General features: G+C 45.4%; 1 long non-coding RNA gene across 1 annotated transcript; it reads left to right on the forward strand.

Moving 5' to 3' along the window:
• The first annotated feature begins 2,060 nt into the window (after positions 1 to 2,060).
• Positions 2,061 to 12,422, forward strand: LOC128839463 (uncharacterized). Its single transcript, XR_008445435.1, has 2 exons — positions 2,061 to 2,389; positions 12,142 to 12,422. It is a non-coding gene; the product is annotated as an uncharacterized LOC128839463 (long non-coding RNA).
• The last annotated feature ends 669 nt before the right edge of the window (positions 12,423 to 13,091 follow it).

Raw genomic sequence — 13,091 nt, forward strand, 5'->3', positions numbered from 1 at the left:
TCAATAAATTGCCTTATTTTCTCTGAAGCATCTGACATTGGCCAATGTTGGAAGACAGGATACGAGGCTAGATGGGCCATTGCTCTCACCCATTATAGCCGTTCTTATGTGATGCCTGCGGGACACCTGATACTTGAAGTCTTTTCTCTGTGCCTGTTAATAAACCAGGGAGTAAGCCTAGGATTTTGGAGAGACATGCGTATTCTCTATGCCTCCTGCAGCATCAGTCTCCAGCTCCTGACTACCATATACTATATGGTGACTGTGTGGAGTTAGGCTTACCCTACAGGAAGGGATAGGTTGGGCGAAGTATGCAGCTGCCCTAAAGTGAGCAAACCCATTCAGGGTTTGGGGTAGCTTCCATAACCACAGTGCTGAGGCAGGCTGTGGAGTTCCTCTGCACTGTGAAAGCTGTTACCCCTTTTTAATCTGAACAGTTTAGCCAATATTCTGGGGTTTGTTCTGATTGGGGGAGAAATTGATGATGGAGTGAGGTATTTCATGCAATCCTATTTATTTACACAGAATGCACAAGGTCCTGTTTTCCTGAACACAGCAGCAGTCAAACAAGAGACAGTTTTTTGCTCACAACTCCAAACCTCTTTCTCTAGCCAGCACTGGCCCAAAAATCTGTTAGCTTTCACTCAGGGTCACACCGCAAGTACTTTTCTGTCCTTCTTTGGCTTTCTGCTGCCTTCTCTGTGTGCTTCTGGGGTGTTTCTACCTGCCTCTGCGCACGCACACGTGCACACACCTCCACCAGAACAATACCCAGCCCTCTGCATTTGCATTCAGCCCCCAGTGAAACCCCTCCAACCACGTAGCTCAGTTGCTGACCAGCCTTGCATGTGGCCTGGGTTTTGGCTTCTATCATTTCAACTATTTTACTCCAAAAAGGAGTTTAATTGCTTCTTGCACTCCTTCTGAATGAAGGACAGCTATTATACGCACCAGCTTCAGTGAGGTTTCACTCAACCCCTGGTATAACAAGCAATTCTGAAGAAGCCTGGGACCCTTACATTTTAAAAATTATTTACAAATTTCAACACCACCACGTCATTCCATCCATTGCTGTCGATAAGCACCCCTGTATTTGCCCTGTCTGTAGGACACCCTGCAACTGAGCTGTTAACCTGTCCCCCCCCCCTTTTTTTTTTTTTTTTTTGCTGGCAGTCCTTATAGAACTAGCTATTCATTATTATTCTTTATTAATATTTGTATTACCATACTGCCTATATGTCCTAGTCATGGATCAGGACCCCATTATGCTAGGCGCTATATAAACACAGAACAAAAAGATGGGGCTTACAATCTAAATATTCTCAGTTGTTCTCCATAAATGGGTTAACAATGTGAAGCGAAAGAGAGGATCATTGGATTCAACTTAAAACTGAGTGGAGAACAATAATGGTATATCTCCACTGCAGTGTAAGCCCAGGCTAAAGCCTAACCCCCTTCCATCTACATACAAATCGTGCTAATCCAGGGCTCGGACCCAGGGCTCAGACCTAGGGTCCAAGCCCAAGTCAAGCTGTGAGCGAGGGTTCGAGCCCTATTGCTTTGCAGTGTAGACGCAGCCCTGCCTGACTTGTGTCCTGGGAGTTTGCCAGAAGTATCCCACAATCCCATGGGCTGACTTCCTTTGTCCTCTATCCCAACAATCTCCAATCAACTCAACTGAAAAAGGAAGCCACCCCTGCCCTGTTGATGTACAGCAGCTGCTTGGTGAATCAGTGTTAACCCATTGTTTTCTGATCACCAAGCTGCAAACTCACCATCAGAGAGCCTCCTGAGTTTGCAATGGAGACTGAACAGAGCAAGCTTTTTGCAAAGCGTGCTGCTTCCTGGTCATGGAAGCACAATCAAATTTTAGTGAATCTCTGATGTGAGGCCAGTAAAACTGGACTTTAGCAAAAGTACCAGGAATGACTACATGTGCCAGCAGACGGCTAAAAAGCTGGCAGCTTTGCAAATTTTCCGGACCAGTGACCAGTGCACAGAGCGCATTAAGAAAATGAAGAGTGAGTACTGGAAAACCAGGGACTAAAACTGCACCTCAGGCAACTCTCCAACCTCATTCCCATTTTATGAGATTAACCGGGTGCTGGGCACTACACCCAGCATACAGCAGCCAACTATGGTGCATGATGACCTGGTCAGCCAGGATGGTGTGCTGCTGGCCCCTGAATCCAGCATGGGGGCTGATGTGAGCCAGAGCAGGAGCTGAATGGGGAGCATAAAGTAACTCTGGTTTTGAAACCAGTCCCAGTGGAACAGGATCAAATTCTAACTCCCTACTTGGAAAAGCTGTTTGATCCCTGCCCTGAGGAACACCCCGCTGCCAAGTCTACAGCAAATCTGAAGGAGACAGAAGCCACCCCAGAGCCCAGTAAGTTTCTGACTCCAATTTAAAATGTATTACTACAGTAGTAGTAGGGATTTCCGCTCTTAGAACCAGTGCAAAAGTTATGAGAAGCCCCAGCTACCAACATCTGTGTATCCGCTAATGGCAGATTGTATCACTACACCTTGGCAACCCCCCCTTTTCCCCACCACATGGTGTTCAAAATGCTGACTGGGAATTGCAAACAGTAAGAAATAGCTTTGAAGAGCATTTTCACTGTAAAGTCACAGATGTTTGCTATTGTCATTCATGTTTTCCTTTAAGTAATAATGGCTTAAATTGTGCTGCTCTGTAACCACTCAATAGGCTACGGAGCCGCCTGGAAACAGTGACATTAGTGTGAGTGTTTGGGAAACTCTGTTCTATTTCCAAATCTAGTCCATTTCAGTTAGAGGTAGTCCATGCAGTCCATAGGTGACAACATCATTTCTCCCAAGCATAGGCGCCGACTTCCCCTCTTTCCCCTGGGTGCTCGACCCCACCTTCTGCCCCCGGCCCCACCCCCACTCCACCCCTTCCAGGAGGCCCTGCCCCGCCCCCATTCCAACCCCTTCCCCAAAGTCCTTGCCCCAACTCCACCCCCTCCCTGACCCTATTCCAACTCCTTCCCCAAATCCCCATCCTGGCCCCACCTCTTCCCCGCCTCCTCCCCTGAGCGCATCACATTCCCACTCCTCCCCTACCCCCGGAGCATGCTAACACCACCAAACAGCTATTTGGCGGCAGCCGTGCGGGCGGGAAACACTTGGGAGGTAGGCGGAGGAGCGGGGATATGGCATGCTCTGGGGTGGGGGAGGAGAAGGTGGGGTGGGGGTGAGGGAAGCTTGGCTGCCAGTGGGTGCAGAGCTCCCACTAATTTTTCCCTGTGGGTGCTCCAGCCCCAGAGCACCCATGGAGTCAGCGTCTATGCTCCCAAGTACGAATTGGGTGTCCGCTTTTGTCCAGAAATGTGCTGGGGGAGGGGAGGGAGGCTGCGGAGTTCTGCCTGTTTGCATGCAGCAATAACAGGGTAAGCCATGTGTGAGCTAGTGCAGCATCCTGTTAATTCTCTCATGGATTCTGACCCAATCCTGGTTGCTGATGGCTGCAAATTTTTTCCTGAATAAGGAACTCCGCATAGTTAGTCACACTGCAGGGAAGGGAGTATTTTCCAGGGCCAGCTTGGTAGTTGATGAGGCCACTCCACTCACAGATGTGCTGTTCAGTCACTGCCTACACTGCAGGTTTCCTACCAGCAGCTTGGAATAACATCTCCCTTTGTCAGAAGGGCGCTGTGACGGGTGTCCTGGCCCCACACTGGACAAGGAGGGGTTAACACCACACTGTGGGCTGAGGAAGCCACACCCCCTCACCTCTGCTGGGCATGCTCCAGTTGGATTAGCAGTATAAAAGGGAGTAGCACAGCTCAGTCTGGGCCGATGGCCCAGGAGGGCAGATATATGCCGTAGACTCCTGCCTGGGAGCTGCTGGAGCCCGAGACCAAGCCCACTAGGATCTGGATAGACAGTCAGCTACCTGCAGATACCCAGGAGACAGCAGAACTGCTGGGAGATTCACTGGACAGATACTCTGGAGCCCCAGGAGACTCAGGGTACATCTACACTACCGGGGGGAGTCGATTTAAGATACGCAAATTCAGCTACGTGAATAGCGTAGCTGAATTCGACGTATTGCAGCCGACTTACCCCGTTGTGAGGACGGCGGCAAAATCGACTTCTGGGGCTTTTTGTCGGCGGCGCTTACTCCCACCTCCGCTGGTGGAGTTAGAGCGCCGATTCGGGGATCGATTGTCGCGTCCCGACGGGACGCGATAAATCGATCCCCGAGAGGTCGATTTCTACCCGCCGATTCAGGCGGGTAGTATAGACCTAGCCACAGACTGTGCCACTGGAAGACATGGTAGGAAGTAGTCTGGGGGAACTAGACATTGATCTGGTTGTAGAACTGAGCAGCAAGTCGGTATGTTTCAGTTGGATCCCTGTTGACCCAGTGACAAATGCACTTGCTGCTGACAGGGCCCTGGGCTGGGACCCAGTGAAGTAGGGAGGGCCTGGGTCTCCCTATGCTGGTCACACACATCCCAGTGGTGGCCCACACCCTCTGGCCACTAGGCTGCACTGTCCTGCCAAAGAGGGAAGCCATATTGACTCTGGGCACTAGGTGACACAGCCCTGCAAGAGTGGGCAGCTATATTGACCTTGGCCACTGGGCCATGCCACCCTGTGAGAAATGGCAACCATATTGACTTGGATCACTAGGCCAGACCACCTTGAGGCCAAGAGCAGCCAGGAGGACTGAGCCATGAGTCTACAATGCCCTTGCCTGGCCCCAAAAGAACGGGGTGTACTCACCCTGTGACACATACCACAAGAACAGTTATGTCCTCCAAAATATGAAAGGCCTGAAATGATGGAAAAAAACTTTTGTAGCCACTAGCCACCCTCCCCACATCACAAATAGTTACGCAATTTTCGTAAAAGAGAAAAAGCTTGAAAATGTAACTGTACCATTGTCTCTGCACTTCTGTGACCGCCATTAACCAGCCTGTGTCCAGACAGCGTATGTGGACTGAAGCATCCTCTTCACTGTATATATTGGTTCAGTATTGAAATGTAACATTTTTATGACCTTGAGAGTCCAGAAGAATTAATTCTGTGCTCCTCTGCTGAGTTGCTTTAGACAATAACCCTCTGTTTCATAGCCTATTTCTTTGCTGCCTGCTATACATCCAGAACTCGATCCCATGTACTCGGTCCAATGTACCTTCACAGACTGTTCCAAAGGAAGCATTTCTGTGATGAAGTTATGGTCTGAGCTCATGAGAGGGTAGACCAGCAGGTCCAATAGCAGGAGTTGAGAGTCAGGAGGAAAAACTGAGGCTCACAGAAGAGCTGTAATGCAGGGTTTCAGAAGGGAGCAGGTTCTTGCAAAGCAGTTCCTGGAACAGGAACTGCAGGTGGAGGAGGAGGACAGAGCTCAACAGAGAGAACTGTTTGAACAACTCCTCTCCACCATGGCTGGAAAAGCACCTGCTCCTGCTGCCTCCCCCTCCCGCACCCCAATCTGATTCCCCCTGCAACATACAGCTCCATGTTGGGGCAACCCATGCATTCTGGACCCATGAGCAGCTGGGCAAGGCAACTAAACCCCGTGCAGCTTTCCTTCTTGAACCCACTCCTGGGGATACCTCCACCCCTCCCCCAGCACCAAGTGTGCTCAAAATTAGGAAAGAAGGGAAAGGAGAATAATGGGTGGGTACATAGAGCGATGGGGGTTGGGTCAAGTTTTCCATATTTCTTGCACTTTTTTCCCTGTGGCAAATATTCTTCTGTTACCCATTTTGGGGTTCTGTCATGGCAGTTGGCCTGCCCGGCACTGGGTGACTGTTGCACTGTTTTAATACGTTTACAAATGAAGCCTGTCATGTCATCAAGAAAGTTTATTGCTATCACTCCATTACATGATACAATCATGGTTTGAGACAATAAAGCTGAAACCATAATCAGGAGTAATTGTGCGTTACTAAGCAAACACTATTCCTCTATTTACTTAGGTACAGCAATTCACACTTCAATGAATTCCCTATATAAACCACCCCCGCTTCCTTATCCATCATGTCATTCATAAGTCTATTGCATGGCAGTCAAGCCTACACCCCTCCTAAGCACTGAACCTCCCTCCAGAATTAACTAGCCTTTCCCCTCCACAACTACATTCTTACCGGTATTATTCCACCCTCTTCCATTGGACCATGAAGTCCATAATGTAAGAACACAAAGCATTCCTGACTTCTGTTGCCCAGGTGCATCCACACCAGCAGTGGTAGCTGCACTTTTCTACTGAGGGCACTGATTCAGTGGCCGCTCGGTGTTGTAGGTCCATTCAAGGGGAAGTGGCTCACTTTTGGCTTTACAAAGATTGTGAAGAACACAGCAAGCATTGATGGCACTAGCATCTAAATGGGTCTGTAGACATCTCCAGTGGTACTTCAGACTGCCAAAAGCACATTCAACAACCATTCTACACCTGCTGAGAGTGTAATTAAACTGTCTTTTGCCAGGGTCTTGTTTCATAAGCCAAGGGGACATGTAGGGTCCCCCAGAATAACATTGGGGACAGTAACACTGTTTATGAAAATGTCATTTGGTGAAGTAGTTTCCCAGCCTGTCCAAGAATGTAGACTCCTGAGAGACAAAAACTCTGGCATCATGCACTTTCCCACTGCAGCTGCCACTGACATTCATAAATTGGCCTCTGTGATCCACAAGGGCCTGCATAACAATGGAATAGTATCTTTTGCAGATTATGTACCTGTGTGCTCCTTAAGGAGGGCCACCTAGGGGCACATGAGTCCAATCAATAGCCCCAGTGCAATTAGGAAACCGCAGTTTCTCAAATCCAATAATTACCTCCAGTATATCTTTAACGGGCTAAACCACACACTCAATTGCCTCAGCAACCTCTCCCACCACTTTACTCACAGCCAATCTTCCAACACCAAATGTTAGCAACTACCTGTAGTAGTCTGGGGTAGGCAGCTTCTAGACAGTTAGAGTAACTTGCTCCTGGACCAGCAAGTGTGCCCTCATGCATGTCTTTATGCTGGAGGATCAGAGCAAGCTGCTCACAAAGCTCCAGAAATGTAGCTTTCTTCATGCAAAAGTTCTGGACCTTCTGTTGGGCATCCCAGATCTGCATGGAGATGTGGTCCCACCCAGTCTCATGGTCCTGCACCAGAAACACGAGCCTACATAAGGGCATCAGCAGCTATGCCAGTTGTACTGAGCAGTATCTGTCAGTGTGAGTCTGCCATGCCAGGGTACTCCTTCTCCTCCTCTATGAAATCTGTCAGGTACCTTTGGTGGGTCAGAAAATGCTGCCAAAATGTCCACAAACACCTCACACATGCTCTGCCCATTTCCTGATACAGGAGTGAAAGCACAAGCAAGAGAATTACTTAAAAAGTTGCCTCCTCCATGTTGCTGGCTCTAATAGCTGGGCTTGCACAGACCAAATGGTCTCCACGGCAGGCTGCATTGGCAGGTTGCTCTAATTTCCTGTAATGTGCAGGGTGAGCAGTAAAGATTCCCCACAGTGCACCATGGACAAAGGGCTAAAGCAGCCCCTTTTCATCAGGACACTAGGGGAACTGTGTTTATGGTTGCTTTGACTCAGGTCTGTGTGCTGCAATGTGGATGCCAGAGCCCCAAGTTCAAGCCCAAGTTAGAAACATCCTAACTTGGGGTTAAGAAACAGTGTAGACACTCAATCCCAGGGTTCTGTAACATGGGTATTCTGATTCAAGTCCCATGAACCCTGGGCTCACAGTGCCATGTAGACATACCCTAAAAGACCAGGAAATAGTCTTTATTTTTCATGTGCTACATAATTAAAAACCAAGGAGGAGGAAAGCAGAAGAGAAGTCAGTGTTTTAAAATGGAGGAACTGATGGAATTGTTGCAGGGGTAAATTTTTCAGGCCAAAGTTCAGTGCTAAATTGAAGGATGTAACCTTGCATAAGCAAAATCCTACAAATTGGTATTTTCATGTTCTGACTGGGAATGGCATACCTGGAGGCCTCCATGTAAAAAAAATAGGCTTTGCTTCATGCCATGGGTCTATGACACTAAACTGGGAGGAGTGGTATATACGCTGGAGGGTAGGGATAGGATACAGAGGGACCTAGACAAATTAGAGGATTGGGCCGAAAAAAACCTGATGAGGTTCAACAAGGACAAGTGCAGAGTCCTGCACTTAGGACGGAAGAATCCCATGCACTGTTACAGACTAGGGACCGAATGGCTAGGAAGCAGTTCTGCAGAAAAGGACCTAGGGGTTACAGTGGACGAGAAGCTGGATATGACTCAGTGTGCCCTTATTGCCAAGAAGGCTAACGGCAATTTGGGCTGTATAAGTAGGGACATTGCCAGCAGATCAAGGGACGTGATCGTTCCCCTCTATTCGACATTGGTGAGGCCTCATCTGGAGTACTGTGTCCAGTTTTGGGCCCCACACTAAAAGAAGCATGTGGAAAAATTGGAAAGAGTCCAGCGGAGGGCAACAAAAATGATTAGGGGGCTGGAGCACATGACTTATGAGGAGAGGCTGAGGGAACTGGGATTGTTTAGTCTGCAGAAGAGAAGAATGAGGGGGGATTTGATAGCTGCTTTCAACTACCTGAAAGGGGGTTCCAAAGAGGATGGATCTAGACTGTTCTCAGTGGTACCTGATGACAGAACAAGGAGTAATGGTCTCAAGTTGCAGTTCGGGAGGTTTAGGTTGGATATTAGGAAAAACTTTCACTAGGAGGGTGGTGAAGCACTGGAATGGGTTACCTAGGGAGATGGTGAAATCTCCTTCCTTAGAGGTTTTTAAGGCCCGGCTTGACAAAGCCTTGGCTGGGATGATTTAGTTGGGAATTGGTCCTGCTTTGAGCAGGGGGTTAGACTAGATGACCTCCTGAGGTCCCTTCCAACCCTGATATTCTATGAGGATGTCACATGTCTCAGCAGCTGTACGGGGCTTTGAAAATGTGGCTGTGTATTTTGAAGGTCTTAGATATTACAAATGAAGAGCACAATGACAATAAAAGTAACTAGAGCTAGTGCTTATTTCAGTGTGGATACAATGAGTTTCTGCTTCAGGGACACTAAGTTATATGTTCCCTGCCTGCCACAGAAGTAGGTTTCACTGGCGTTCTCCAAGTGGAAATATAGGGAGATGGTGAGGGGTGGTGTGGGGAATGGGCATAGCACCAATAAATGGTAACATGGACACAGCATTTTCTCCATGTTATGTTTCAGTTGAGAGTGAGCTACCCAGAAGGACAAATCATTCAGACCGGCTGAAATGTGCAATTTGGGGCACAAAAGATCTTGGGTAAAATTAATCCAGGTAAAATTCACCAGTTCTGCCAGTCCATTAGAATATGATATCTACATTCTTCAGTCCTGTTCTGCAAGTTCATCTTTGTTTTAACTAAGAAAGCCTGTACCACACCTTTCATTTCTGTAGCCTGAGAGATATTCTTAATGGACAAACTTTCAGCTTCAAAAAAGCCTCTCCTATTAAATCTAATTTAAATGCATAAGTTAAAATTCCTAAATGGACATATTACTGAGATTTAAATAGACACTTAATGTGTGTTAAACACTATAAATTCCAGGGGATGAATAGTAATATACATTTTAGGAATCATGGTGTAATAGATGACGATACAAAACCTCTTACTGATCTAATAATTAGCAGGCAATTACTGTCTCTGAATGTTAATGAAATGTGTCAGGAAGCAAGGTTTATATTATACATTTAGACATAAGCAACCAGTGATTTTTTTTTTTCGTGTGCACGCAACTTGAGACATCTTAACAGGGCCAGATTTTGAGAAAATGCAGAGCACGTGCTCTCACCAAATCATGCCCCTTGGAGGCATCTCAAGAATGGAAAAACCCAACATCACTAGTCATTTTTTTAAAATGTAGGTCAATAGAACAATAAGTGTGTGTGTTGAATAGGAAGTGGAGCTTTTTTGTACCAGAATACTAGTTATTGTCTATTAAATAGCATGATTGACCGCCATTTATCTTGTAAGGTGAATGATTTAGATAAATATTTGTCAGCGTTTGATTGGAGACCACCAAACTTGCATGGTAGAGATCAGTATAAACTAAATGTCACAATACCAAATGTGACCCCACTGTGCCACTTAGCCTTTCAATTGTATATTTCTTTTAATAAACTAGATTGTTTCTTTGTCTCAATTTGCTGACTGTAAGGCCAAAATCCTTTAAGATACTTAGGCACCTATGGGAGTTATGCACCTGAATACTCATGTGGATCTGGGACTACATGACTAAACTGTTTTCTTCATCTGTTGCAACACAATTAGACTGAAGTGCAACTGCTGAGATACGAGCTGCTAAAATGTCCAAGCCTATACAGATAATTTGAGGGGTTAGAAACAAATGAAAGCTAACACTAAAATAAGAACATAAGAATGGCCATACTGGGTCAGACCAAAGGTCCATCTAGCCCAGTATCCGGTCTTCTGACAGTGGCCAATGCCAGGTGCTCCAGAGGGAATGAACAGAACAGGTAATCATCAAGTGATCCATCCCCTGTCGCCCATTCCTAGCTTCTGGCAAACAGAGGCTAGGGACACCATCCCAGTCCATCCTGGATGATAGCCATTGATGGACCTATCCTACATGAATTTACCTAGTTCTTTTTTGAACCCTGTTATAGCCTTGGCCTTCACAACATCCTCTGGCAAAGAGTTCCACAGGTTGACTGTGCATTGTGTGAAAAAATACTTACTTTTGTTTACTTTAAACCTGCTGCCTATTAATTTCATTTGGTGGCCCCTCATTCTTGTGTTATAAGGAGGAGGAAATAACACTTCCTTATTTACTTTTTCCACACCCGTCATGATTTTATAGACCTCTATCATATCCCCCCTTAGTTGTCCCTTTTCCACACTGAATAGTCCCAGTCTTATTAATCTCTCCTCATACAGCAGCCATTCCATACCACTAATAATTTTTGTTGCCCTTTTCTGAACCTTTTCCAAGTCCAATATATCTTTTTTGAGATGGGGCGACTACGTCGGCATGCAGTATTCAAGATGTGGGCGTACCATAGATTTACATAGAGGCAATATGATATTTTCTGTCTTATTATCTATCCCTTTCTTAATGATTCCCAACATTCTGTTCACTTTTTTGACTGTCGCTGCACATTGAGTGGATGATTTCAGAGAACTATCCACAATGACTCCAAGGTCTTTCTTGAGTGGTAACAGCTAATTTAGACCCCATCATTTTATATGTATAGTTGGGATTATGTTTTCCAATGTGCATTACTTTGCATTTATCAACATTGAATTTCATCTGCCACTTCATTGCCCAGTCACCCAGATCCTTTTGTAGCTCTTCGCAGTTTGCCTGGGACTTAACTTTCTTGAGTAGTTTTGTATCATCTGCAAATTTTGCCACCTCACTGTTTACCCCTTTTTCCAGATCATTTATGAATATGTTAAATAACAAAATACTCCACCATCTTTTTAAAGTCTTCTCTATATTAGAAAGAGTATTCGTTGCTAACAATGGGTGTCAACACGTGACACAGTGTAACTATAAATATAGGCAGTGACAAACCATATTCAGGACTGGTGCAGAAACAATGATTAAAAACCTGCTCAAACAGATTGGTATTATTGCAACTGGGGTCCTTTTTGGCCATGGAGGAGGAGCCAGAATTTACCCCCTAGATCACGTATATGAATAAAACTAGCTTAAAGGGCACCTGAGAGATCTCCAAAGATATAGACCATTAATGTTATTAACAGGTAGATCGCTGATGATAGGCCTTGGATCAATGCCAGTTCAAACTGTCACTTTTTGGTAATGTGATGGCTACATCATAAGGTGACGGCTCTGTATTAAATGATTTCATTTACAGGTTCAAGCTGATGGTTGTGCAATGTCATGTATTTCTGGAACTTTACAGATCCATTCCTCATTACAAGCTTTTCTTTTTTTAAAAAAGAACAGCATATTGTAGCTTGGAGAAGATGTATTACAAGTAAGATCATTAATAATTAATTTTGCTTTGTTGTCCAATGTTCTTGTGGGCATCCCAACAACGTAGCCAAGGGAGTACTAAATAGGAAGTCTTTAGTCAAGATTTGCTGCAAGTGTAAGTGAACTAGTTGCCAGAACTTTTATTTTTAATTTCAGGACAAAATAAAGAAGATGGAGCTGTGAGTCCATTTGTTTCAGCAACCTTCCAAACAGATTGGAGAATAGGTTGTTGCATTTTGCACTGGGTATGGAGTCTCCTAGCAACTTTCCACTGGATCTTCCTCCAGGGAGGTAGGGAACCCTTCGTGAGCATTAGACCAAATCAACTCCCCATTAGAAGTCATGAGTTGTCCTCATTTGTGTTAAACATAACATGCTGACTTTGTATCTCTCACTACCGTGTATATTTTAGTAATAAAACCTTTGATTTGTCTTTTTATAGTTTTGAAAATATTTTTTCTACTGTGGTCTCCCTCACAAAGATTCCTAGTTTCTATGCAAAACCCACACCCTGCCTAATGTGCAGAGGGTGAGTACAACATGGAGCTCATCACAAGATAAAGGCTAATGATATTGTAGCATTGGGACTATTGGAAACCCAGAAGACATACAACTCTGTGCAATCAATCCATACGGGTGAGAATGTTCACCCAAAACTTGTCAAATGCTTTCATATAACAATTGAAGGAAGCTGCAATCTCTTGGTGAAATTCAATGAGCAGAAGGTGGTGTCCAATGAAATATTCATTGTGATTTATTCACTACACTCTTGGTAAGAGGGTGCTTGTTTTCAGTTTGCATTGGGTTACTTCCCTACATATTTCGTGTATTTGGATGCCCTTCAATTGGCAGGGGGATATGGATCATTGTCAGAGAGATTGTGAAAGGAAGAAGGTTTTGTAGATTCTGTATTTATTCTTTGGATGGCTATTATTTCACAAGAAGGCTCTGTCGGGTGTAAGACAAAGGAAGTAATTGTCCCTCTCTACTCAGCATTGGTGAGGATTCTGTACGGTTTGGGGCACCACACACGTTAGGAAAGATGTAGACAAATCTGAGAACGTCAAAAGGAAAGAAAGAAAAATGAAAAAAGGTTTGGAAAACCT

This window comes from Malaclemys terrapin, chromosome 6 (genome assembly GCF_027887155.1).
Source record: "Malaclemys terrapin pileata isolate rMalTer1 chromosome 6, rMalTer1.hap1, whole genome shotgun sequence".
Classification (NCBI taxonomy): domain Eukaryota; kingdom Metazoa; phylum Chordata; order Testudines; family Emydidae; genus Malaclemys; species Malaclemys terrapin.